Here is a 15340-nt window from a genome sequence, read left to right as displayed (position 1 = left end):
GCGACTTTGAGGGAGGAGGAGGAGGGGGAGACAGTAGAGTCCATGGATGATGTTATGTGTGCATCTGTGTGTTGGCTGCATGAGTGCTTGTGAAATGAAGTCTGCTGCCTGTGTTTGTCTGTGCAAGTCTGGTGTGCTGTTTTGTGTGCATTTCTGTCATAAAGTGTGCATGGGATGGGTTGGGGTGAGGAGACTGGAACTGGGAAGTGGTAGTTGGAGAGGGGACAGATGAAACAGGGACACTGACTGCCATCAATGAAGAGGCCAATGTCTGAAACGTTCTCTGTAGGGCTGCCAAACCACCCTGAATGCCCTCCAGGAAGGCATTGCATTGCTGCATCTGGGATGCCAGTCCCTGTATGGCATTCACTATGGATGACTGCCCTACAGAGATGGATCTCAGGAGGTCAATAGCCTCCTCACTGAGGGCAGCAGGGCTGACTGGGGCAGGACCTGAGGTGCCTGGGGCGAAGGAGATGCCCACTGTCCAGGGTGAGCGGCACGGGCAACTCAGTGGGGGACTAATAGGAGGGTGGTGCTGGCACGGGGTTGGCGGTAGAACCCGTAGCTGAAGTGATCCCAGAGGGGTCCGCCACCACCAGTGAGCTCCCATCGGAGGAGGAATCAGAGTCACACACTGAGACTGAGAATATGCTATATTGACTGCACTGGCTACCATTGGCTAAGTACACAGCAGGTAGGAGACAAACACTGCCAGTTACACACCAATTGGGACCAGCTAAGCCATGTCTGACAACGGAAGACAGTTACCTAGTTATCAAAAACATGCATTTCACCCTATTAACCTAAGCTGGACCACGCATCAATGTCTAAACTGGCATATTGGGGTATCCACTGACTAGTACCCTGAACCCATGCCAGGCAACAGAGACAGTTGTCAAACACACTGTACTTATCCCCTTGTGGCTGCTGTGATGCCCTCTAGCGCCCATCTAGCTCTGGTTAGTATGCGGGGCATCAGGGGGGGTCAGGTTCCGACGGGTGCCTCTCCCTCATTGAGAGGCCGTCCCCAGCTGGGCCTCCGCGGTCTTCCGGGCCCAGCATCTCAGGGCCTCCCACCGTTTCCTGCAGTGGGTGTTCTGCCTGTTATAGACCCCTAGGGTCCGCACATCCTTGACGATGGCACGCCACAACCCATTCTTCTGATGGGCGCTGACCTGCAGAGGAAACACAAATAATGGACAACATTAAACAGACAATCCAGTCTGTCACACATATGGCCGAAAAAATGAATTATCCCCTCATCCGGCACACACATGACCCGTATCTCTACATTAGCACTGCCACCAGCCATACCCCCCATATCACGCACTACCAGCACACACACAAATCTCCATGCAGCCATATCGCATGCAATGTAACCATGGTGCACTTACCTGTTGGTCTGGTGGCCCATACAACTGCCCATATGTGGGTAGAACCCCAGTCATGATTCTCACCAACTCCTCTGGCGTGAAGGCCGTAGCCCTTTTCCCTGTTGCACGAGCCACAGCAGGTTCCAGACACAAGTCACAGCAGCACACGCAGTGGAGATGTAATCTTGTGGAAAGTCAGGAATCAAGTGAAGTGGTAGGAATAAAATGGCGGTCACGTTCGTGGCGGCGAATACCGTCACCGGCGGCGTTGATCATCATTGGTTGTCATAAACCATAGAGGGCTATGTTACCCAATGAGGAATTGCACGATTGTGCAGACCACCTGCCGCCATGACGTGAACGCCGGCGGAGTGAGGTCACTTCCACCTGTACCTGCTGTCCGTTGTACCACTGTAATGCCCCCTCTGGTGCAGGTACTCTCAGTGCTCCTTTCCTGATAACTGGCTCTTTCCAGGTGACAGTGGGCTTGGCTGCAGGAATGTCACAGCCAGTGTTCTCTATTGTGCTTGCAAGAGTTTTGGCAGTGAAACACACGTGCAGCTACATCGTATTCCCACAGGTAGATTATTTACTCGCTGTGAAGGCTAGATTTTATGCAATGGGACATATACCACATGTAATTGAGGCCATTGACAGGACTCATACTGCCTTAGGCTCCCCAGGGCCAATAAACAAGTGTACAGGAATCAGAAGAGTTTCCTCTAACTCAATGTCCAGATGGTGTGCCTTGCTGAGAAGTACATCTCCCACATCACTGCCAAGTATCCAGGGGCGGTTCATGATGCCTTTGCCTGAGGAATAGCAGTGTCCCACAGCTCATGGCACAAATACAGAGGCACAGACTGTGGCTTATAGGTAAGCCTGAGTTCCCACCCAATGTGTGTCAGTGTATGCCCTCAGGAGTCATAACCCATGCCATTGTGCAGGGCTAATGTGGGTCCCTTACTTCTTGCAGGTGATTCCGGCTACCCAAACCTGTCCTGCCTCATCCAAGAACAGGGGCTGAAAATAGGTACAATGATGCTCATGGGCGTACCAGGAGGATTGTTGAAAGGACCTTCGGGCTCCTGAAGGCTAGGTTCAGGTGTCTCCATCTGACAGGTGGATCCCTATGCTACTCCCCTGAGAAGGTCTGCAGAATTGTTGTTGTGTGCTGCACGTTGCACAATTTGGCCCTCAGACGGCATTTGTACCCTATCTGCAGGAGGAAGGAGGTGACAATGCAGCTGTGTCAGCAATGGACACTGAGGATAGCGAGGAGGAGCATGTGGACAACAGGTCACATATGATCCTGCAGTACTTCCAATGACACTCAGGTAAGAACTAAACCTTTCTACATTTTAGTGTTGTGCTGTGTGACTGTAGCATAATTAAAATCATTACCTTTGCATCCCACCTGACTGCCACCTATGCCTTCCCTTATTGCATATGTTTGTGTTGTTCCAACAGTGTACTTCTGTGATGTATACAGACTGCTGAGACACATTTGTAGGACGGATCAACATGTTACTGGGCATTTACACAGGATCATGTAGTTCATTACAGTTCAATACATTGTACATTACCTGTAGATAAAGCACTATTACTCAAGTTGTATCCAAATGTGTTTATTGAAAATTGGTGTACAATGGGAAGTGCAATGGAGTGGGTGATGGTTCGGAATGGTCCAGTGTAGTAGGACAGTCTGTTTGTAGCACAGGTCCAATGCCCAAGAGGCCATAGGAAAGGGAGCAATGGTAGTTCAAAGTGGACAAGGTGACACAGTGTAACACAAGGGGGACGTTCAGATAGGCCTTTTTTCACAGTGGTGGTCTTTGTCTTGGCAAGTGTCTCTAGTGTCTGTATGGGTCGCAGGGACTGTTTGCGGGGTGGTTCACCTTCTGCAGGGGAGGGGTGCTGATGGCCTGTGGGTCCTGTGGCAGGGCCTTCTATCCACTAGCTTCAGCAGCTGTGGACGGCTGGTCAGTACACTCGCTAGTGGAAGGGGCTCACTGGTGTGATGTGTAGTCTTTCATGATGTTGGCCATATCACCCAGCACCCCTGCTATGGAGACCATTGTGGTGTTCAGGGCCTGCAATTCTTGCTTGATCTCCTGGTGGGGTTCCCCCTGCAGCCACTGGTTCTCCTGCATGATGTTTATCATCTGACCCATCTTGTCCTGGGATTATTGGTATGCCCCCCAGGACATTAGTGAGTGTCTCCCAGGCAGTCGGTTCCCTGGGCCTGCCCTCCCTGTGCCTGTGTCCCCTGAATGGTGTGCCCTCTGCCACTGACCCCTGGACCCTCATTATCTTGCCTGTGAGGTGTGGACTGGGGTCCCTGTACAGGTGGGCACACTGCTGAATGACGTGCCCTGGGGACAGAGGTCTGGGGACATTGGGTGGCTGGTGTGGTGTTGGATACTGAGGGGGGAGGATCCATGGTGGACTGGGTGTGGACTGGGGTAGCCGACTGACCAGTAGTCCCTAATGGGCCAGGGAGTTCATCCAGATCCTGAACTCCAGAGTTGCTGTCCTCACTGCGGGCATCTTCTGGTGGGGGACTGGGTAGCCGTGGCACCTCCTTGCCACTGAGAATGGCTGGAGCACCTGTGGGGATGTAAGTGGTGTATTATGCTACATGTCTGTGATGTATCCTGCATCACTAGCTTCCCCTATATTATTGGTGTTGCCCTGCCAACTTTGTTTGTGTATGATGATGGATTGTGGGATTGTTAGTTTTCCATGCTGTGCATGCATTGGTGGTGGGTGTACATGCAGGGCTGGAAGGGATGTGCATGCAGTGGGTATGGCATGCAGGGCTTGGCATTTAGGTTTGTTGATTGTGGTGGTGCACTGTGTGGGATGGAGTGGGGTGATGGGTGTCAGGGTGGGAATCGAGATGGCATGCAGGTACGGAGGGATGATAAGTAGTAAATGTTGACTCACCATTGTCCAGTCCTCTGACAAATCCAGCGAGTCCCTCAGGATGCAGGATTTCCAAGACTTGCTCCTCCCATGCTGTCAGCTGTCGGGGAGGAGGTGGGGGTCCACCGCCAGTCCTCTGGATAGCGAGCTGGTGCCTTGCTGCAATGGAAATCACCTTCCCACGTAGGTCGTTCCACCTCTTCCTTATGTCACCCCTTGTGTGTGGATATAGTCCCACGGCATTCATCCTGTCCACAATCATCTGCCCGAGCTTCATCTTCCTGGCAACGAATATCTGCTGTACCTGTGCTCCAAACAGCTGTGGCTCTACCCTGACTATTTCCTCAACCATGACCCACAACTCCTCATCAGTGAAACAGGGGTGCCTTTGTAGGGACATGGGTCTTGTGTGGTGTGTGTAGGTTGTGCAGGGGTGATGTGTGATGTAGTGGGGTGTGTGGTGTGTTGCGCGGGTCAGCTGAATTGGTAGTTGAGATGTGTGTGCAGTTCTCTTTTGGATTGTCCTCGCAAAGTGTAGCCGTCTTGTGTTTGCAGAGGTTTGTGGGTGATGTGGGGTGGTGTTTTATAGTGTTGTTGGTATGTGTGTGGGGTGTATGTATTTGTGTCAGGTGTGGGTTTTTAGTTCTGGCCAATGTTGTCTTGTTTTGTATTTGTGTGGCCATATCCTCCACAGCAGTGTTCACCCCCAATGGTTTGCCATCGTTGAATGTCTGCTGTGGTGATTCATGGGTCATTATTTGGAGGGTGTACTAATGGTGGCATAACGGTATGGGTGATAATTCCATCAGTTTGTCACATTCAGTGGATCTGGCGGATTTGTGGTTGTGGCTGTTTTCTGTCGGTTTTGTGTGTGTGTGTCTGTGTGTCATAATCTGGCAGACAGACGTTCGCCTCCGCAGCAGTATGTTGGTGGCAGTCACTGCAGCATAATTTGGAATTTACCACCAATGTCCTAATAAGGGCTATAGTCATTCAGTTCAGAGAACTTTGTTAGCAAATGTCAATGTTTTCTCAAAATTCTATAGATGTAATCACTTCTAAAATTAAATTGAGCAACAAATACTAATTGGGCACATATTCTTTTCTTACTCATGGAAATTGCATTATTTCTGAATGTGTCTTTCCTTTTCGCCCTCAAGATCCTCTTCTATGCATTAATTAGAACCTTTTCCTCATATCCCTGATCTCTGAACCTCTGCCTAGCAATGACAATGTTAGTGATAAATGTTAGTGATAAATGATTCTTGGGAGCTACAGTTATGCAAACCATTTCTCCAAATGGGATATTATTAATAACAGACTTGGGGTGTGCACTAGTGGCATGTAAGACACTATTCCAGGCGGTCCTTTTTCTAAACATTATGCTCTGTACCATGTTATCCACTACATAAAAATAAATATCCCAAAAATCAGTTTTCTCTCTATTGTAATTTAGCGTTAGCCTGATGTAATATGGGTTGTTATAAAAAAAAAGCATGGTAAGCCATTAATCAGTCCACTGTTCTTTTCCATAACATAATGTTATTGTTGACATACCTCACCAAGAAGACAATAAAGTCCGTCCATGAGAAGGAAAGATTCTACAGCTCTAATACTACCAGATTTCTGTATCCCTACTTTCCTGAATAAATTATCTCTTAGTAAGGGATCCATGTTTTCCATATATATATATATACTCCCAAAGATTCATAAGAGGGGTGATTTTCCTCCAGGAAGACCAATTATCTTGGGTATCTCATCACCAACTGAAAAATTATCTGAATATGTTGATACATTTCTTCAGACTTTTGTTTGCAATCCACCTGCACCTCTCCAGGATAGTATGGATATACTAAACCAGTTGAAGAAATTACTTGGTCTGTTGAGCTTATTTTTGTCACAATGTATGTTGCAAATGTATATACTTGCATACAGAAATCTGACAGTTTTAGAGCTGTAGAGTCTTTCCTTTGCATGAGAACGTCTGACCTCCTGACACATAATAAGATGATTATGAAAATAATAAATATTGTTCTCACTAGAAATTATTTGCTCCATGATGCTCAATAGTTCCATCAGATACAAGGCACAGCGATGGGCTCCAGGTTTGCTTCCTCTTATGCTGGCCTATGTATGGGTTGGTATGAGAGGGAGCATGCCTGGGGTCGGTGTGCCTCCCCCTGGTCAGATTTTATTGTCTGCTGGGGGAGGTATATCGACAATATCAGTGTGTTATGAAAAGAAACAGTGGACCAATTAATGGCTTACCATGCTTTTTTGTATATCAACCCATATAACATCAGGCTAACACTTGGGGGGTCATTACGACCTCGGCGGTCTTGCAAAAAGACTGCCGAGGCCGCGGGAGACAGAATACCGCCATTGCCGGCGGTATTCCTGGCTCCCTATTATGACATTTCCGCTGGGCCAGCGGAAATGTCACATCAACATTGCTGCCGGCTCGTAATAGAGCCGGCGGCAATGCTGATGTGCAGCGGGTGCAGTAGCACCCGTCGTGCATTTCACTGCCCGAAATTCGGGTAGTGAAATGCGCGACGGGGCTATGCCTGGGGGCCCCTGCACTGCCCATGCCAAGTGCATGGGCAGTACAGGGGCCACCAGGGGCACCCCAAGTCCCCTTACCGCCAGCCTTTCAATGGCGGTGTTTACCGCCACGGACAGGCTGGCGGTCGGGGACTCATAATCCCCAGGGCAGCGGTGCTTGCACCGCTGCCCTGGGGATTATGACCGCCAGGTGGGATCCTGGCGGGATATTGGAGGGGCCGGCGGTATGGCTGTGGCAATTCCGCCACGGTCATAATTGCTGGCGGAACACCGCCAGCCTATTGGCGGTGTTACCGCCACCTTACCGCCAGCCGCCAGGGTCGTAATGACCCCCTTTATTTTTTATCCATGTTAAGATGGCCGACACCATACCATCGGGTGAGCATATATCTTTCAAAAGGCCAAGATGGTGTTCACTGAATGGCAGATGTGGCGCAGGTGTCCCCCACTCTTTTTCTGGGATTTTGTTTGATAAAAATGGCCAGTAGGGCAAGGATCTATTGCCCTTTCTTCAGTGACGGTTTTCTTAATTTAATTGTAATTTAAGGGTTTGTGATCTCTTGTCCTGTGTTGAGACCACGTCATTGTGTTGATATTTCATTCATGTCAAGATGGCCAACACTGTACCTTGGTAGACACCTTCTTGCTGGGCTGACTGGCTTTTTGTGCCCTTTGGACTTATGCCTCATATATATATGCCTCTCCATGCAAATGGAAGCAGAGGGAAGGTTAATGAGGACAGAAGGTGGCAAGCCACAATTTGGACATAACCCACACCTAGAAGATGTGACGCAGACAATTGCCCAACTGCCCACACTACATGTGACATGCAGGTGGGGCATAGGGCTGAGAGAGTGCAAACATTAATGACAGGAACAATGCATGGGAACCAACATGACAATGTACCACCAATAGGAAGTCTGGGACGTCACATTACAACTGGCACAACACAGGCACACTGATTGTACAATATCTCATTGTAGAGGACAATGGCTCTCCTGTGGATCTGTCTGTCCTGGACTGCCCTGATGACCTGGATAACCAGCTCACAACCATCAGCCAGGAAACCCTCCAAGATTTCCTGGAAACCCTCCAGACACCACCTCCAGTCACAAGGAAGAGCATACATGTAGCAGCCATTCCAGAGGACCCACCCACCACCTCAATACTATGACCTGCCAGCTCAAACACAGCTGAGGACTCTGATGACATAGGGAGCTGGCCAAGGAGGTATGGGTGGGGATGCAAACTATGGCAGCCAGCCTTGAGGGGATGCGCATGCGCATGAAGATGTCTGCAGAACAGACAGCGGCCATATAAGTCACACAATCCCTACTGCAAGGAGTCCAACAGTGTGTGAGGGACCTAACCACTGCTGTGAGTGAGTTGCCACAACACCTGCCATCCCAGACTTGCAGCTGCATGAATGACAACAAGCTGGACTCAATGCACCGGAAACTGGCCTCCCTCAGGGCAGACATGGCTGCCTACCACAGGGATGTTGCTGCCATACTCAATAATCAGCAGCTCCTCCTTGCTGCAGTTATGCCATATGTAGTTCAACAGAAATGCCACTAGCAAACCCTGTTTTGTGATTCGCAATGTGATTGCAGAATGGCAAAATTGGGGAAGTGCATTGGAATAAACATTTATTCTTGATGTAAACACACAAAATCTGAAAACTAGGCTGTTTGTGACAATTAAAAATAGCTTGGTACATGTGACCCTAAGTGATAGTCGTACATGAATCAACAAACCTCAGGACTGCATTGTTAACATGTCTAGACATGTGGACTACATCTCAGTTCTAGGACACTAACAGTTTGTTCATGTGGGTCTGGCTGGAGAAGCAATGGCAATTCCTGGAATACAGCCATAGCACACTGTCACTGTTAGGCACTAATGACTACATGCAACACTGGACAAAGGATGGGGGCTGGATTTTCCTCTTGGAAACCACGTGCCAGCCCAAATACAAAGGAAAACACTTCTAGACAGGTGAGGACTGATAGGACACTTACAAGACACGATAATCCAAGAGGAAACAGGAAGTGAGGGAACCAACTAGGAGGCAAAGCCAGGCACAGGAAACAGGCTCAGGTTGACGCAAAGGCTAGAACAGGTCTGGGAAACAGAAAGCAGGATCTGGCAGAATCAAACATGAACAAGGCTGAAAAACAGGGAGCAGACTCTGACCTGATAAGCAAGAAAAGAACTGGGTAAACAGAAAGCAGGTTCAGGAGTAATCAGGATTGTAACAAAATCCAACAAGGGGTCTGGAACACAAAGGAATCGTACACCAATGCACGACGAGGAGCTTCAGGAAATGGCAGCTTATAAGCAGAGGAGCAGTCACACAGGTGTGTGCAGCCTCAGTCTCTCACAAGTCCTGGAGGAGAGAATCCAGTATAAAGGGACAAGCAGACTTTACCCATAGGAAGCAATGGACAGAAGATTACAGGTCTTACCGACTACCAGGCAGTGCATTATGAGACCTGAAGTCCAGGCAAACTAATGTAGTTCTTCTATAGCATGCCATATGGAAAAGGGAAGCAAACAGGAAACAGAAAGGGACTATGGGTGAGTGTTAATGATGATTCTAAGGGTACAGATAGTCCATTTACAGCGCCCCCTAGAGATGGGAGGGCAGAGACGTAACACATGCAAATGGCAGGACTTATTTCCAGGGATGGACTGCGCAGGGCATGTACTGTGAACACTGCTTGTCATACCTGGGACACTCATGCTATCCATATTCAATAATGATGCCCCCCTTGTCACACAAGCTCCTTGCAGAGATAGCAAATGTCACACTAACTAATGTCAAGGGTCTGTTCATACATTCCTGTTTCCACTGATATTTCACATCCACTGCCTCAAGTATGGGGCGCTTATTTACCTTATGATTGGAGATGTCATAGTTGTGTGTCATGTGCTACAGTAGACCATGTTGGCAATGTGGATGTGTCATATGCTGTGGTCCATTGATTTTGTCCTTCATATGTGAAATTCAAAAGATGAGTTTTTTTTATATGTGTGTGATGTTTTCTGTACAATTATACACATCACATGTGATGTTGCATCACAAGTAGTCAGATTTGTATTTTTAACATGCTCCCTGAGGTAATACTCACATTCAAAAGAAGATGTGATGGAGAAAAAAGAAACCAGAGCAGGATTGTGTGATCAAGTAATGTGTTTATTTACATATCCTAACAAGGTGTGTAGAGTGACTATTGGTGGAAAAAATGTTGAGCAGTTTGTTGTGTGAGGCACAATCCTGCAGGTGTATTTTGCTGTTCCCCCTCAGTTTCCCTGGCACCATCCTCCTCCTCCTCAGACAGTTCTTGCTCTGGAAAATATAGAGGGATGTTCCTCCTCCCACAATTGTTGTGCAGGATAGCAGATGTAAGTATGATTTTGCAAACAATGTGTGGGGAATATAGGAGGCTGCCTCCTGTGATATCCAGGCACCTGAATCTGGACTTCAGGATGCGAAAGGTCCTTTCTACAATAGTGCGTGTCCTCCGATGTGTCTCATTATAGGCATGCGCTTCTGCTGTGCTTGGGTTGGGGAATAGGGTCATGATCCATGGCTGGATCCGGTAACCCTGATCTGCTGCAAAAGATAATAGGAGTGAATATTTTGTTAGTGCTTGCAACAGGAATGTCATGTAGCATGGCAGTTGATATCTTGTGTTGTCTGTGACTCATATGTGTTTGTGGTATTGTGTGAGATGCTGAGCTTCTGTGAAGTTTTTTTCTGCAGTGAGTTGTTTGACTTGACAACTTGTGTTTGGGTCATTGACCTGGGATGTATGATTTTGTTTCCAAACTGCAGATCAGTATGTATGTACCATGCGTTGTGTAGTGTCCAACATGTGCTTTCACTGGAGGGGACATGATAATTCCACACACACAATAGATTCCAATGTGCTGGTAACATGGTTGCACTACATGGCCTGGACATCCCACCCAATTAGACATATGTAATTGCAGATGAAATGCAACAGTGAGGCCCTTTGATTTGGCTTGGTGACAATGCACAACACATCTCCATAAGTTGGCAGCACTGAGGTGTTCAGTATTTATAATGCACAATTGTTCCATGTGTGACTTGGTTCTAAGCAAACCTTTGTTGTTCCCTCTGCCAGTGGCTCATGTGCAGCTGTGCACCTACGCTACCAAACGTGCTCCAGGGAACCTGGCTAACTGCCTTGTGGAAGTGGATGTATCTGTGCAGGAATGGCCATCTTCCTGTACATATGTTATTTTTATGGACAATTGGCTCTTTCAGTGTGTGCAGCAGTGTGCAGTTTGCATTAGTGGCATATCAATATGTGTTCATAGCACAGTCCACTTCCTTATTGCTACCTGGCAACGGCACTCCAGGAGTGATGTATGATGTTGGGACTGCCTCAGTATTTCCGTGTCACCTACATATGAGTCAGCATCATCATGCTATGCATCTCATGGTGTTAGAGCTACATCAACACACATTGCACACCCCTTCTACGCTACATACTGCTTGGGAGGGTGTCAGATTGACTATCTGGCCCAATGCAATTGTAAATGGTTCAGCTTCCAAGTTGTACTTCCAGTGCAGGCCATGTCATTGTCACTGTGTGCTTTGACATTGGTCCCTTGTAGCTCTAGCGTGGCAGCTAATGTTTGTGGCAGCCGTCATTTGTCCATAGGTGAGTATCCCATTATGTCAGGGTGTAAAACATAACTACCTGTGGCACACCTCAGTGTCATCCTGCCCACGTGTCAATGTAATGGTGTATGTTTTGGGTGTCCGACAGGGTTGCAGTGCTGTGTGTATATTGCTAGGTTTATGGACTTACCGACAAGAAGGCCATTGCCATACTGTCCATCTTGGAAGTGGTGATTGATGGTGGTGTGGCGGAATATGAAGGAATCATGTACACTCCCAGGATCCTTGGCCAAGATGTTGGTGAACAATCCCTGGTGGTCAACTGTGGCCATTGATGGAGTGAATGTCCTTTCTGTTCCAGTATAGATGCTCTGTTGCTGCAGGTTGTATGATCCTGACATGGGTGCAATCAATTGCACTGAGCACATGCGGGAAGCCAGGGATTTGATAAAACCCCTGTTTATTTCTTGCTGCTTCTGCTGGGTGTTGGGGAAGCTGATGTGGCGGGGTGTAAGGGTGATGTTGGCATCTAATACTTTGGGCAGGAAGGCAGAGAATGCAGGCTGTGATACCCCAGCGACCAGGCCGCCCATTGTTTGGAAGGGGTAACTTCCCAACATATGCAGGACAGCTAGCAGCTTGGGCACCAGTAGTATATTGTGGGGTGTCTGCGGACTGGCTCTTATTTGTGGCTCAATTTGGAGCAGCAGCTGCTGTATTTCTTCCCAGTTCAGTCTATACCTCCGGATGATGTCCTGTACCTTGAGGTTATGGAGGGTTGTCCTGTTCCTGAAGACCCTTTCCTGCCTTCTGTGTTCCATTAGGGGCCACGTTTGGGTGGTGGTGGCTGCTGCTGTTGGTCCTGTGCTCGGCATCGTCTTGCAAGCTGCATCAGTAGCACCTCCATGTTGTCCTGTTGGGCTATAATGTTGCTTGTGTGTGTTTTCCTTATGTAGTGGTGCGTTTGCCTCATTTTAACGCAAATCGGGTTTAGTGTCATTTTTTCAGGTCTGCATCCCACCTGTGCGTAATTTTTGCCCTGTTGGATAAATATGGCTCTAAGGTGTTTGAGTCATTTTTGGACGGGATACCTACCTTGCATCTCACTGATGCAAGGCGCTTTCACGCATCCTTAAAATGACGCTGACTCCATATTTTTGACTCTAGGCGGGTCTAGCGTCAAAATATAAATATGGAGTTAAGATTGCGCCGGATTTGCGTAAAAATAATTACGCAAATCTGGTGCAACAGAGTATGAATATGGGCCTAAATGCTGACTCTTTCGTGTCCAACACCTTCTTCAAAATGGTTTAGATTGGGGTTGAAATAGTATATGTAGCCCCTTTAATGTCCAACAACTTCCCCAAATAGGTTTAGATTGGAGAGGGAATAGTAAATGTCACCCCTTAAGGGCCCAACAGCTTCCCCAAATTGTTTTATATTGGGGTGGGAATAGTAAATGTCACCTCTTCAGTGTCCAACACCTTCCCAAAAATGGTTTAGATTTGAATAAGAATAGTAGATGTAACCCCTTTAGTTAGTGTCCAATGCCTTCCCCAAAATGTTTTAAATTGGAGTGGGAGTAGTAAATGTCACCCCCTTTATTGTCCAACACATTCCCCAAAATGGTTTGCATTGTGTGAGAAACTGGGGCTGATTGCAGAGGCCCCATAACTTTTTGCCCCCATTTTCCACTTTATGCTGGTGTTTTCCTGACTCTGATGGTGCCCTGGGTACTGCTAACCAGTCCCAGGGCCTGTGCTCTGTGTAAAATGGATATGCAAATTAGGCTAATTATAATTGGCTAAGTTAACCTACCTATAAGTCCCTAGTATATGGTAGGGCATGTAGGTTTAGGGACCACAGCATAGGTGGTGCACACCTAGGTGCATTGCAGAGGTGCCCAGTGTCATTTTAAAAGCAAGCCTGCCTTGCTGGCTGCTTTTAAATTAAAGTTATATGCAAATTCGACTTTGGAATTAAAGGTACTTCCAAAGTCTTAAACTACCTTATTTTTACATATAAGTCACCCCTAAGGTGTGCCCTATGTGCCCCTAGGGCTGGGTGCCATGTAACTATAAGCAGGGACTTTATAAAAATAGATTTATAAGCCCTGGTGAGGTAAAAACAGCCAAATTCGTTTTTCCCTCATGGAAGTAAATGGCCTTCATAGGCTAGAATGGGCAGACTTTATTTTAAATTTTAAAGTCTCCTTAAATGTTACATACCAAGAATTTGGTATCAAATTGATTGTTATAATAAATCCCACAACTTCCAGTTGTTGGATTTAATATAACCAGTTCAGGTAAAAAGTTTAGACTTTACCTAAAAAGTTGCCAATTTCAGCTCTGCATTGTTTTTGCTGCTGTGCTCTGATTGGCCAGCCTGCAGCAGCTTCTGCCAGGCTACTTTAATGAGGTGTGAAGTGGCCTGGCTTCACACAAAGGAATGTGCTTGGGGGAGAGAATCTCCCCTCAGCAGATGGTGAGGCAGGAAGGGGGAGGGCTGCCAAACTGGTCTTCAAAGGCAGAGAAGGACATCTGGAGCACCCAGCAACACCCCCACATCCTGCAACCCCAGACAGCTAGGTGCCCCCTTGATTAGATTAGGAGATGGGTGTGTTTATGATTTTTAGCCACACCAGTGGGTGGGCTCAGCCAGATCTCTCCTCCAAAAATCAGATTCATCCATTTTGGATTTTTAGAGACTGTTGCCTTCTGGGATGGATTTTTGCCACACTTCCCAGGAAGTGGTCATCACAGGGGGACGACCCTGTCCCTGATTGGAGAACCAGGGCCCCCCTGCTTTTCACCCAGGAGCAAGGATAAAACTGGCAGACCTGCACCCACGCCTCAGATCCCTACCAGATTTCAACAAGAAAAGAACTTAAGGAGAAGAAGGACTGCCCTGCTGGACCCCTGGCCTGCACCTGGACCCTGCACTCAGAAGGATTGCACCAGCTGCACACTTGGGCTTCACCACAAGAAGGACTTTGCCTGGCTTCAACTGGTTCAAGGAGGGACTCCCTGTTTGCTACAGGTGAAAAATTGCTAAACCAGAGTCCCCTGCACCAACTCCTGAAGAAAGCGACCAGCTGACCACTGTCCAGTGGCCAAAAAGGAGTTTGCGCCAGGTGCATTCTGGGAGTTGAAGTCCGCACCCCCCAAGGACCATCACAGAACTTCTGGACCCTTGGGGTGAGCTGTGGACCCCAAAAGAACCTTAAAAGAACATCTGGGTGAAGCCCCAGAAGTTTGGAAAAGATTTGAGAATTTTTGGAAAAAAGCTCCAGAGAGGGACCGACCCGACGCGGAAATTCTAGCCGGCTTGCCTCAACCGCGACCCGGCCTGACTTCGTGGTTCGTCCCGGTAAAGAAAAACATCCAAAAAAGAGACTAAGTCCGAACGTAAAAAGTTGACCGGGACCTCCCAGCCATCGTATCCGAGAAGGGCTCCACGGACGTCAGATCAAGATCCAGGTTTACCCCGGTCGAAGGATTTTCATCTCGAAAAAACGACTAAGTCCGAAGGTAAAAGTCTCCACCGAGGAAACCCACATCGCGTATCCGGACAAGGGCTCCAGGAGGTCGGATTCAACTGGCAGGTTCGTCCCGGTGAAGAAAAACTTCAAAATAAAGACTAAGTCAGAAGGTAACTTTTTAACCGAGGCCTCCCGCGACCTGTAGCCGAGCAGGGCTCCATCGCGGTCGGCCTGAAAGTTTGACTTTGCCCCGGAGGTGCAACCAGATGACCCGATTGGCGCTTTTTGTTTCTAAGCGCTAGAAAAGTAATAATTCTTTAAAAATTCATATCT

This window comes from Pleurodeles waltl, chromosome 3_1 (genome assembly GCF_031143425.1).
Source record: "Pleurodeles waltl isolate 20211129_DDA chromosome 3_1, aPleWal1.hap1.20221129, whole genome shotgun sequence".
Classification (NCBI taxonomy): Eukaryota; Metazoa; Chordata; class Amphibia; order Caudata; family Salamandridae; genus Pleurodeles; species Pleurodeles waltl.
This window is presented reverse-complemented; position numbering follows the sequence as displayed.